This window comes from Crinia signifera, chromosome 2, assembly GCF_055691185.1.
Source record: "Crinia signifera chromosome 2, ASM5569118v1, whole genome shotgun sequence".
In the NCBI taxonomy this organism is placed as follows: domain Eukaryota; kingdom Metazoa; phylum Chordata; class Amphibia; order Anura; family Myobatrachidae; genus Crinia; species Crinia signifera.
Window position 1 is genome coordinate 59,941,215 of NC_139218.1, and position 12,346 is coordinate 59,953,560.

Genomic DNA, 12,346 nt, shown 5'->3' on the forward strand with positions numbered 1-12,346 from the left:
GCTACAGGCTGCTACATATGGGTGCAGCACCACTGGTGATAACTACATGTATGACAGCTACACAAAGCTGTGCTGCTTTAGCATCTTATCACTTAACTAACTATACATGCATATATATATATATATATATATATATATAGTATATATGTGTGTGTGTATAATATCTACATTATATATATATATATATATATATATGTGTGTGTATAGATATAGATATATATATATATATATCAACATGTGTTAAAGACCTGATTGATCTGTTTAGTACAGTACATTAAGGCTGACATACTGTATGTGTGCAGATAAATGAAATGCAATGTTATTTGTGGCAGCTCAGACTTGTCTACATTCATTTAGTGGAATTATTTGTGAATAGGTGACTGTTCGCTTTGTGAATCAGTGAGAATGACATTTTATTGAAGGTGATCTACTAGGATAGGTAGGTTCATTATTAATGACTTGACTCCACTTTCAGAAGTCTGTACAGGGACCTTTTTTTTTATTATATGCTTTATGGCGAAAACAAAATCACCCACAAAAATTCTGACATTTTGCAAATGCATAAACAGTTTATATATATATATATTTATAACCTGTTGTTTATTTTATTCTTTATAATCAAAAACTAGAAGAAAGTTTCAAAAATGTATGCAAATGGGACTTATTATTAACATATATAGTATGAATGTATGAGCATGCTATGTTTAATAGTGTAATTAAAACTAATAATATATTCATTAACTGAACTCAAGTCCGTTTAGAATTCTGTACCTGAGGTTTATGGCACACTGAGAGTCACATGACTACATTATTCCTTATTTCATATCATTTCCATTCTCACAGTTTAGAAGGAATACTCTGTTTTATAATCTGTACAGTTATAGTATTTAATGGCTCCCATTAGCCCCAGTAATGTAGGAGAGTAGCAGTTTCGAAGTACTCTACAAATGTTCTAAGCTGCAAGTGAATTTGATTTAATGAATGTGGTAAATCGTGGAATTTTGTGATCTAGACCATTACTGACAGAGAAAAAAAGAAATCTTATTGTGGGTTTACTTGAGGTTATTCGTGTCTTCTTGGTTATCGTCTTTCAGTATTTTAGTTCTTTTACAGTATAAATATAAACACTAAAGTCCACAGCTGGTAAAATACTGGACGAATACACTAGGATAGCAGCGTGGTTCTCATTGCCAGATATGTAGGGGCAGGAATGTGATGCTGAGTGGAATTGATGGTTTAGCTACTTAGAGCTGAATCTCCGTATTTCAAGCTTTGCCCACAGACTGCCATGGATATGAAGGATTCATAATGACACGGGCATAGCGCCATGTTTCTCTCTGCTAACACACCTGCTACATACAACTGCTTATAGTATAGAAGTATTGCTACGGTTAGCCTATATAGCTCACACATATATTTATGTTTCACTAGAAATAAAAACACAGATATATCGAAACAGGGTTTGACTGACACACAGGGTAAACCCACCGGTGGGCCCCACTGCCTGAAGACCCATCCTCTCTGTGTAATGTACTTGAATTATATATAACCCATATTTTACATTATAACGCAGAGGACTGTGGTGTATTTGCACTGTTTTTCTGACACTACTGTATGCAATTTGATGATAGGTCCATTTAGATGGCTGTATGTATGCATTTAGATGGCTGTATGTATGTATGTTCATATCTTTGATTCAAAAGTGCGTCACCTTCAGGCCTGGTGCTAGGGTGTCCGGCGCCCTCCTGCAAACCATAAATTTTGCAACAACATTGCACAAATATTGCAACAAGCTACAGCCCGATTGTGGGAGCGTATGCAACATTCGATCCTATGGAGGATCTCGGCAGGGCCGTTTCTAGACAATTTAGCACCCAGGGCGAAGGAAAAAAAATGCGCCCCCCCCCCCAATGAAATACATTACATGGTACTGCGGAAATTGCGCGCGCCGTAGGCGCGCGCCGAAATAGGGGGTGTGGCTTAATTTAAAAGGGGGTGTGGTTTAATATAAGGGCGTGGTCTAGCAGGAAGACAATTACCTTACATCACACATTTGCATCCTGCATGACCAGACATTGGTTACCGCAGGAATTGTCATTGTCCTCCCACACTCAAATTGGCCGGCTGAAGGCCACACAGGGACTTAGTACACCTCACAGATCAAGGCCAAACAATGACAGGCTACTTAAATCATTATACACTATTTATCCGTGATGACAATTACACATTACGCCGCACACCGTGATGACAATTACACATTATGTCACACACCGTTATGACATTTACACATTATGTCACACACACCGTGATGACAATTACACATTATGTCGCACACCGTGATGCCCATTAGACCCCACACCGTAATGGCCATTACAAATTATGCCCCACGCGCTGCTGACGCACAACTGATGCCGTTTACTAATATGCCCCCACAGTGCCAGATATGCCCCCACAGCGCCACACATATATACCCCCACAGTGACAGCTATGCCCCCACAGTGCCACACATGCCACCAGTGCCAAATATGCCCCCACAGTGCCAGATATGCCCCCACAGCGCCACAAATATATACCCCCAGTGCCACACATATGCCCCCACAGTGCCACAGATATATGCCCCCCACAGTGCCAGATATGCCCCCACAGCGCCACATATGCCCCCACAGCGCCACATATGCCCCCACAGCGCCAAATATGCCCCCACAGTGCCACATATGCCCCCACAGTGCCACATATGCCCCCACAGTGCCACACTTATGCCCCCATAGTGCCAAACATATGCCCCCACAGTGCCAAACATATGCCCCCACAGTGCCAAATATGCCCCCACAGTGCCACAGATGTATGCCCCCACAGTGCCAAATATGCCTCAACAGTGCCATAGATCTATGCCCCCACAGTGCCAAACTCACTGTTTCTGTGTCTCCCCCTGTGCCATCGCCTCTGCTTCCTTGGGGAGTGCTGCTGCAGCGCTGATTCCTTGGGGAGGGGAGCGGAGCGCATCGCGCTTCTTTCCTTCCCCTTCACTGTGTAGTGTGTACTTGTCTGTCCTCCTGAGCCGTCGCCCATCAGCCATTCATACCCCGCGGGCTGGCTCCTTATTGGCTGCCAGCCCGCGAGCGCTGATAGGCTGACAGCCCAGTGACACACTAAGCGAGGGGGAGGGACAGACGCGCGATGCGTTCCCCTCCCCTCCCTCTGCTTGTGTGTGGACGCCGGGGAGGAGGCTGCTGCGGCGCCTGCGGCGCCTGCGGCATTGGGTAAGCTGCAGGGCGCCCCGGCTGTCAAACAGAGGCGGACAAGCCGTGCGGCGCCCCGGGCTGCTGCACGGCTTGTCCGCCTCTAGAAACGGCCCTGGATCTCGGGTTCATGTACATGTATGCATACACCATCTCAGTGCTGTGTCCGCAAAATGTTGCAGGCACTAAAGGTGCCCATACACGCTGCGATAATCGCATCGCATGGCATGCATGCAATGTGTGTGCGATGCGATCCAAAAGCAGTACAAAAAGTATGTGCAGCACATACTTTTTGTACTGTGCGATGCGATGCCCGCGGAAGCGCACATCGCATCACACGCTGCTATTGCAGCATGTATGGCTACCTTTAGGCACATAACCCAGACCATTATTTAAAAAGTGTCTAAATTAATATAAAAAAAAATTGTTATAAACATGTATAATAAAAGACTCACTGTTCTTTTGCTGTTTAACTCTTGTGCAGTCCCTCCTCTTCTATATGCGTAGGCAGGACGCTGAGGACGCCATTACACCACTCTCGTGACTGAGGGGGAAAGGAGGGGAGAGAAGGAGGAGGTGGAAGAAGAGGGGAGGAGATAGAGGGGGCGGAGTATTGAGGACTGGCAGTGGCACTGGCACAGCACACTGAGAAGAGGGAAGGAAGTAGAGGTGGCGCTGCTGCCTGTTCATCATTTTATTGACAGCTGACAGGCGCAGGGAGCAATGGGTAAGGGGCGGATCCGGACATAACATGTCATCCAGGCATTCACAGACAGCGCTACATGCCTCAGCGCAAGTGTCCATGAGGAAGAGGGGGCAGGTCGCAGGAGGAGGACAGTGTGTGTGCGATGCAGGGAGCTGCTCAGCTTCTCCATACTGCCGCCTACTGTCAGACAGGCACTGTGGGCGGCATGCAGGCGGTGCAGGGAGAAAATCTTTATACTGCCACCCGTCCGCGGGCGGCGTGCAGGAGGCAGTGAGTGAGGGCTGAGGCAGCTTTAGCAGAGCAGGGAGGGAGATGGCGCCTTTTCAGCATGGCGCCTCCCTGCTTTGCAGGAGCTGCTGAGTGGGTAGCGCTGGCCCTGGTCACCTTGTTCTGAAATTTTTATCTTTTAAAAATTCAGGACTGTTGATATATATTAATACTTTTTGATATATTTGAGTGTTTATATCACATAAACTTTGGCTCTTCTTTCTCCTTAAGTTGTACATGTTCAGTTTTTGAAGTATTCAGAAATATATTTCCATTTGGTGACATTCCCCATTTGACTACCCTCCCTTCCTTCCCCACACCCCTTTGCAAACCATCAACTTAAGGCACCACAACAGGAATAGCGTAGTGATTAGTGACTGAATCACCTAGGTGACAGCTAATATCTTACTAATAGGGAGTTCATTAGTCCCTCAAAGTACAGATATACCCCTTTCATATTGCACCTTAATCCAGGGTTATTGTGTGCAGCATGAAAGCACCAAATGCCGGGTCGCTGCCGGGACGGACCCGTGTCCAAATCCCGAGTGCGACACGACTATTGCGATGTGAAAGGGGTAAGAAAAATCCCTATTACCTCTTTCACATCGCATTGCTGGGTCAGAGCCGGGATCTTGATCCTGGCTCTGATCTAGGTCTAGCACTTTCACACTAAACCTGGTTCGCCAGGGCAACCTAAGTTTAACTCTTCTTATAACCCAGGTCGAATTGCCATGTTGGTCGACCCAGATTATACAGTCAGGTCCATAAATATGTTGACATCGACACTATTCTCATATTTTGGGCTCTACAAACCACCACAATGGATTTAAAATAAACCAAACAAGATGCTCTTTAACGGCAGACTTTCAGATTTAATTTGAGGGTATTTACATCCAAGTCAGGTGAACGGTGTAGGAATTACAATGGTTTATATATGTGCCTGCCATTTATAAAGGGATCAAAAGTTTTGTGTTGATGTCACAATATTTATGGACCTGAATATAAGGTTTAATGGTTTCATGCCGCACCTCAACCCAGGTCGACGATAACCCGGGATTAAGGTGCAATATGAAAGGGGTATATCACTTAACAGGATTATTGAAAATCCTCATAAAATGTTAATAATACAGTATTTTGGTTTTATATTCCATTCAATGTAATTGTTCTTCCAGTGCAGATTCAATATCCTCCTTCGCTTACGTCTTCTGCCATATCTGCGTGCACAGCAGATTATACTGGTTAGGTCTGGGAAATGAAGCACAGAAGCTGTAGGTATTGTGTTAACACCATAAGGTTAATTTGCTAAAGTGAAAATGAGCCTTAATGTATGAAGTTTTTGTTACAATCTTATGTCACTTAGAACCAAATATAAAGTAATGACTAGAGACCGGATTATATGCAACATAAAAAGCTTGAAATATGCATGCAAATATGTATGAAAAATAGGTAAAATATGCTTGTACAGTGTTAAAATATGCTTAATTAAATAATTAAAAAACAGTAATTTTTTATTTTTTATTTAAAAATCAGCATACAATTAGTAAGCAGTAGAATAACATATTGATGATTAACCCCTTGAGTGGTGGGTTTTGCTGGGGCAGGACAAACCTACCAGGGCAGGTTTGTCCTGCCCCAGCAAAACCCACCACAGATCGCGTGGGGCCCCCTCTCACCTCCAATATGGCATTTGTACGCTGGAGTTCCCTTGCCCCTGCCCCAGCCGCCGCTGCCCCAGTCCCGGTAGGACTCGGATGCCTGAACTCCAGATGCTCCTGAGTCCCCCGAGCCGCCCCAAACATCCCGAGCCTGCCGCCTTTGTCACTTCTGTGAATGGCAGCTGGCGGCTGGGAAAGCAGCAGGGAAGGATCGCTGGAGCGGAGGTGATGGGGGGGGGGGGGTTGGGGGGTACGACAGGAGGGGGCTCTTGCCGGGGGCTCTAGAGATGGTGCACCTACTGCATATTAGTGGTATGCCCGGAAATTTTCCGGGACAGCCCTCTGCGGTGGCGCAGCTGAGCCCGGAAAATACCACCCAAGGGGTTATTGTCTCTGGCTGGGCCTCTTCTTAAGTGAGGGGGCTGTACTAATAGGGGAACTGTCTTTGCTCCCTTGGGTTCACACTAGCCTAATTTTGGCCACAGTGGCCAGACTCACGGTTTCCTCTGCTCTCATGGATACCGGCATCTGTTGCGTCTTCCTTTCCCTTGATCTCAGGAGCCAGGTGATGCGGCGGCTGGGTGTTCTCTGGGCTTCACTGGCACCTCTGGTTCCCTGGGCTTCACTGGCATGCCGGCTTTCACTTCCGATTTGCTCCTCTTCAGTCACGCTAGTTTGGGTGTCCACGCGTTGCCACACTCAGCCGCTGACCTCTCTCCATCCCCCAGTCACTGCTGCGACCCAGCTCCTCCTTCCCTGCTTCCCTACTACCTCTACTAAATTCCCAACCATATGCTAAGTCCGCCAAGCACCCAACCTTATGCTATCTGCACCAAACACTCAAACACAGATGACCTCAATACCAAATAACATGCTTCCTGTACCAAACTATATGCTGCCTTTAACAAACCCCCATGCTTTCTTTACTAATCTCCCAACTGTATGCTTCCTTTACTAAACTCAACTGTATGCTTCCATTATTAAACCCCCAACCACAGGATACCTGTACCAAACACCTAAGCCATATGCTACCTGTACCAGATAACCAACTATATTCTACCTTTTCCGAACAGCCAACCATATTCTACCTCTACCAAACACCCAACCATATGCTACCTCTACCAAAAACCCATCCATATGCTAATACTGCCAAACACCCAACCATATGCTACCTATACCAAACACCCATCCATATGCTAACTCTACCAAACACCCATCCATATGCTACCTCTACCAAACACCCAACCATATGCTACAGTTGTGCTCATAAGTTTACAAACCCTAGCAGAATTTGTGATTTTCTGGCCATTTGTCTGAGAATATGAATGATAACTCACAAACTTTTCTTTCACTCATGGTTAGTGGTTGGGTGAAGCCATTTATTGTCAAACAACTGTGTTTACTCTTTTTAAATCACAGAATCAACAGAATCACAACAGAAATGACAACAGAAACTACCCAAATGACCCTGATCAAATGTTTACATACCCCAATGCCGTGTATTGACCCCTTTAACATCAATGACAGCTTGAAGTCTTTTGTGGTAGTTGTGGATGAGACTCTTTATTTTCTCAGCTGGGAAAGCTGCCATTCTTCTTGGCAAAAAGCCTCCAGTTCCTGTAAAAAATTTTGATGTCTTGCATGAACTGCATGTTTGATATCTCCCCAAAGTGGCTCAATGATATTGAGGTCAGGAGACAGAGATGGCCTCTTCAGAACCTTCAATTTATTCTGCTGTAGCATATGAAAGGTTGACTTGGCCTTGTGTTTTGGATCATTGTCATGTTGGAACATCCAAGTATGTCCCATGTGCAGCTTCCAGGCTGATGAGTGCAAATTTTCCTCCAGTATTTTCTGATAACATGCTGCATTCATCTTGCCATCAATGTTAAACAAGTTTCCAGTGCCTTTGTAGCTCACACATCCCCAAAACATCAGCGATCCACCTCGGTGTTCCACAGTAGGAATGGTGTACCTTTCATCCTAGGCCTTGTTGACTCCTCTCCAAATGTAACATTTATGGTTGTGGCCAAAAAGTTAAATTTTGGTCTCATCACTCCAAATTACTTTGTTCCAGAAGTTTTGAGGCTTGTCTCTGTGCTGTTTGGAGTATTGTAAGTGGGATGCTTTGTGGCATTTGCATAGTAATGGCTTTCTTCTGGTGACTCGACCATGCAGCCCATTTCTCTTCAAATGCCTCCTTATTGTGCATCTTGGAACAACCACACCACTTTTTTTCAGAGAGTCCTGTATTTCAGCTGAAGTTATTTGTGTTTTTTTCTTTGCATCCCGAACAATTTTCCTGAAAGTTGTGGCTGAAATTTTTGTTGGTCTACCTGACTGTGATTTGGTTTCCACAGAATCCCTCATTTTCCAATTCATAATTAGAGTTTGAACACTGCTGATTGGCATTCTCAATTGCTTGGATATCTTTTTATATCCCTTTCCTGTGTTGTACAGTTCAATTACCTTTTCCCACAGATCAATTATGACAATTATTTTGCTTTCCCCACGACTTGGAATCTAGACACGTCAGTGCAGCACTGGATGAAATATGCAAGGGTCTTTCAGGAGACCAGAAACTCACTGACCTTTCATACACACACAATGATTACAAGCAAACAGATCACAAGTGAGGATGGTTACCTTTAGTAGCCATTCAAACCCATTTGTGTCAACTTGTGTGCATGTTATGAGGCCAAAATCTCCAGGGTATGTAAACTTTTGATCAGGATCATTTGGGTAGTTTCTGTTGTCATGATTTAAAGAGAGTAAACACAGTTGTTTGACAATAAATGGCTTCACCCAACCACTAACATGAGTGAAAGAAAAGTTTGTGAGTTATCATTCATATTCTCAGACAACTGGCCAGAAAATCACAAATTCTGCTAGGGTATGTAAACTTAAGAGCACAGCTGTACATCTAGCAAACACCCAACCATATGCTACCTCTACCAAACACCCATCCATATACTACATCTAGCAAACACCCAACCATATGCTACCTCTACCAAAACCCCATCCATATACTACATCTAGCAATCACCCAACCATATGCTACCTCTACCAAAACCCCATCCATATGCTACATCTAGCAAACACCCAACCATATGCTACCTCTACCAAACACCCAACCATATGCTACATCTAGCAAACACCCAACCACATGCTATCTCTACCAAAACCCCATCCATATGCTACATCTACCAAACACCCAACCATATGCTACCTCTACCAAACACCCATCCATATGCTACATCTAGCAAACACCCAACCATATGCTACCTCTACCAAACACCCATCCATATGCTACATCTAGCAAACACCCAACCATATGCTACCTCTACCAAACACCCAACCATATGCTACATCTAGCAAACACCCAACCACATGCTATCTCTACCAAAACCCCATCCATATGCTACATCTAGCAAACACCCAATCATATGCTACCTCTACCAAAACCCCAACCATATGCTACCTGTACTAAGCACCCAACCAAGATTTACTCTGTGGAAAATGTAAGTGATAATATTTTCCTAACAAAATAACATGAGGCCATTGGAGTGAATAATGTCTTATTGCCACCATGTCATTCTTGTATCTTTTCTTGAATTTTACTATGGATTATGAGGTTTATTTCTTGACTTTCTGAGGCTAAGCTTATACTTAATGAGCATACAGATAGAGCCATCCTCATCTAGCCCTTTAATAGGATCACATAGGATTACACTGATAATCCCCTACTGTATTGTTCTATGTATTGTATTGCAGCTGAGAACAATGGGCCTTGGATAGCCATGGCTCCCCATGGCTATCCAGAGACAGCTAGAAAAGGATGGCTACATCTGTAGGTCATTTTTTTTTTAACCTAAACATCTATGTTTATATGTATTATGCCCTCTGCCTCATTGTAGCTAGCTAGACTTCTACAATAGTACAAATCCCCCACATTCAGTATTAGCATAAAAAGCCATGTCCATGTTAGACTGTTCTCTTTTTTGTTGTTGCATGAAGTAATGTAAAAATATTATATTTAACAAATATTGCGGCAATACAGAACTGGTCTTAACCAACTACTGTAGATGCCCTAAGCAAGATATTAGCTGGTGTCTATAGCACTGCCACTACTGTAGTTCTACCCTGACCCAGCTTCCTCTGCATCCCTGCCACCCCCAAAGCCTTCACAGCAGGTATAAACTGTAACATTTTGTGCCTCCATGCACATGTAGTCTGCTGACCTCGCATTTGGGGACCATTTTGTGTAATTTTCCTGGAATAATATTTGTCTGACAGGCAAAATAGTTCGAGAACCCCTTATTATTCGAATAAGTTTTATAGTCAAAACTCTGTATGATGGACTCCCATGGGAACATCCTGGTTTTCGGGGACGTTCCCATGTCCAGCCCATGGCCAGCAGTGTCCCACGGTGGGGGGGCTGTTGGGAGTCCCCCGTCACAGCTTCTGAGTAGCGCTAAATAGACGCTGTGCGCATGCACACAGCGTCTATTCCCGCAGCCAGAGGGGCTGGGGGCATGGCTAGAGGCTCACAGAGCCTCTGGGCCATGCCCTCACAGTGTCAAAACGGGGGCGTGTCCTCACGTGAAGATGCAAGTATAGGATACGCCCCTTTCTGGCTAGCCACGCCCGCTAATTTCGGGCGCCTATGCCCTGCTTCAATGACCCTGAAAGTTGGGAGGTATGTAACAGGTAAGTCTACCCTGACTTTAAATTACTGGCATTAAACCATAGAATCCTGAAGAGGTTCTTGGGGATATAACAACTTTCTGACACCCATAAACAGGGTATTTAACATAGATTTCTGTCTGAACAGCCTCAACCTTGAACAGAAATCCATGTTAACTGCAGCCTGCGGACCGCCACAAGCTAAAATTGAACAGCCCTAGCAAATCAATTAGCCTGAGGTAATTAAGAGCTGCTTGTTGAATCTTCCCCATATTGTGAAGTGAAAAAAAGGTATTTCACCAGCAAAAGCAGGCACCATTATTACTGGTAAAGGTAGGATTTGCTCTTCGACGGATACATACAGTAGCAAGCCTCATTGTTTCATTTTCATTCTACCAATAAAAGTTGTGCTATCAAACAGATGGAACATGGAAATGTCCCACTTGTGACTGACAAGAGACAGATAGCAAAAGAGTGAGATGTTCATGTTTGTGAATTGCAACAGCACTAAAAACACATTAACTACATATAAAAGGTTATCATGGTAAAATTCAGTAAGAAGTAATAAAATGCAGCTCCTCTAGTTTTCCATCGGGTGGTCTGCACTCATCCATCTGCTCTCCTGTTGTCATTTCATGAAGTAGAACATTGGATAACAGCAGTTTCCATGTCAGTTATAAACCCTGTAGCAGTGATGTGTCAACAACATCTGTTTGTGTACTAGATGAGTAAGTTCCCTGATATCTTTCTGACACATATGAAAGGCCTGATTCAAAGACTTTGGGAAATTCAGAGGCCGATTCAGGATCTCGCTGTGATCCGAATTCGGCCCATGCATCGATTATCGGGGTTTATGCACAGGATTGTATGTGTATGCACAAACGCTTTACAGGTGCTTTTATGCGCATTACAGGCTCCCTATACAGATACTTAGGTATCTCTCCTCCAGCAATTTACTGTGGTATGCCTGTATCAGCTGTTCCCCGCCAGCTCCTCCCCTGCACTGTGACTGACACTCAGGAATTGTCTGGGAAGCATGACATCTCACAGGTGCCAATCACAGTGCGGAGATGGCAGAGGATAACTGATGACCACTAGAATGTGGCCTGAGTGGGGTCCCAAGGACTAAAGCTGGCCATACATCTACAGATTTATTGTCAGATTGGGCTGGTTGGAACAAAAACCTGGTAATATCTGATTGACCGTTTGTTCGTTTTCCAGCATTTCACAGCAAATGGTCAATTGTCATTTACTCTCATCCATTACCAGGTTTTTGTTCCAACAAGCCAGATCAGACAATGGGCAAGATTTAGTAAGCCTTAAAAAGTGAACAAATAGAGAGTGATAAACCACCAACCAATCAGCTCCTACCTGTCAATTTTCAAACACAGCCTGTGACATGGCAGTGAGGAGCTGATTGGCTGGTGGTTTTTCACTCTCCATTTTATCACTATTCAAGCTTAGTACATCTGACCCAATAAATCTGTAGGTGTATTGCCAGCTTTAGTGTGAGAATCACTGATCTATTCCATTAAAGTGTCAAAGGAGCCGAAGATCTTTGATTTATTCAGATGTATAAATTATGGATCCAATAGACTTACTTAATTCAGGACTACTTTACTTGTCTCAAACAGAGCTATAAGAACAGCCAATAGAATTACCCATTTATTTTTATTTCAGGGAAGTTATTGAGATTCAGTGGTAAGAGATTAAATATTTAATTACTGAGCAAGATGAAATATTTAGTGTGGAATAATCAGTGATGGAGACATGTCACATTTAATGAATTCATT

General features: G+C 43.9%; 1 protein-coding gene across 9 annotated transcripts in view; it reads left to right on the forward strand.

The window, feature by feature from the left end:
• The window catches only part of SGSM2 (small G protein signaling modulator 2), a 318,515-nt gene that overhangs the window by 429 nt on the left and 305,740 nt on the right, over nucleotides 1-12,346 (forward strand). The gene's annotated exons all lie outside the window — the stretch shown is intronic.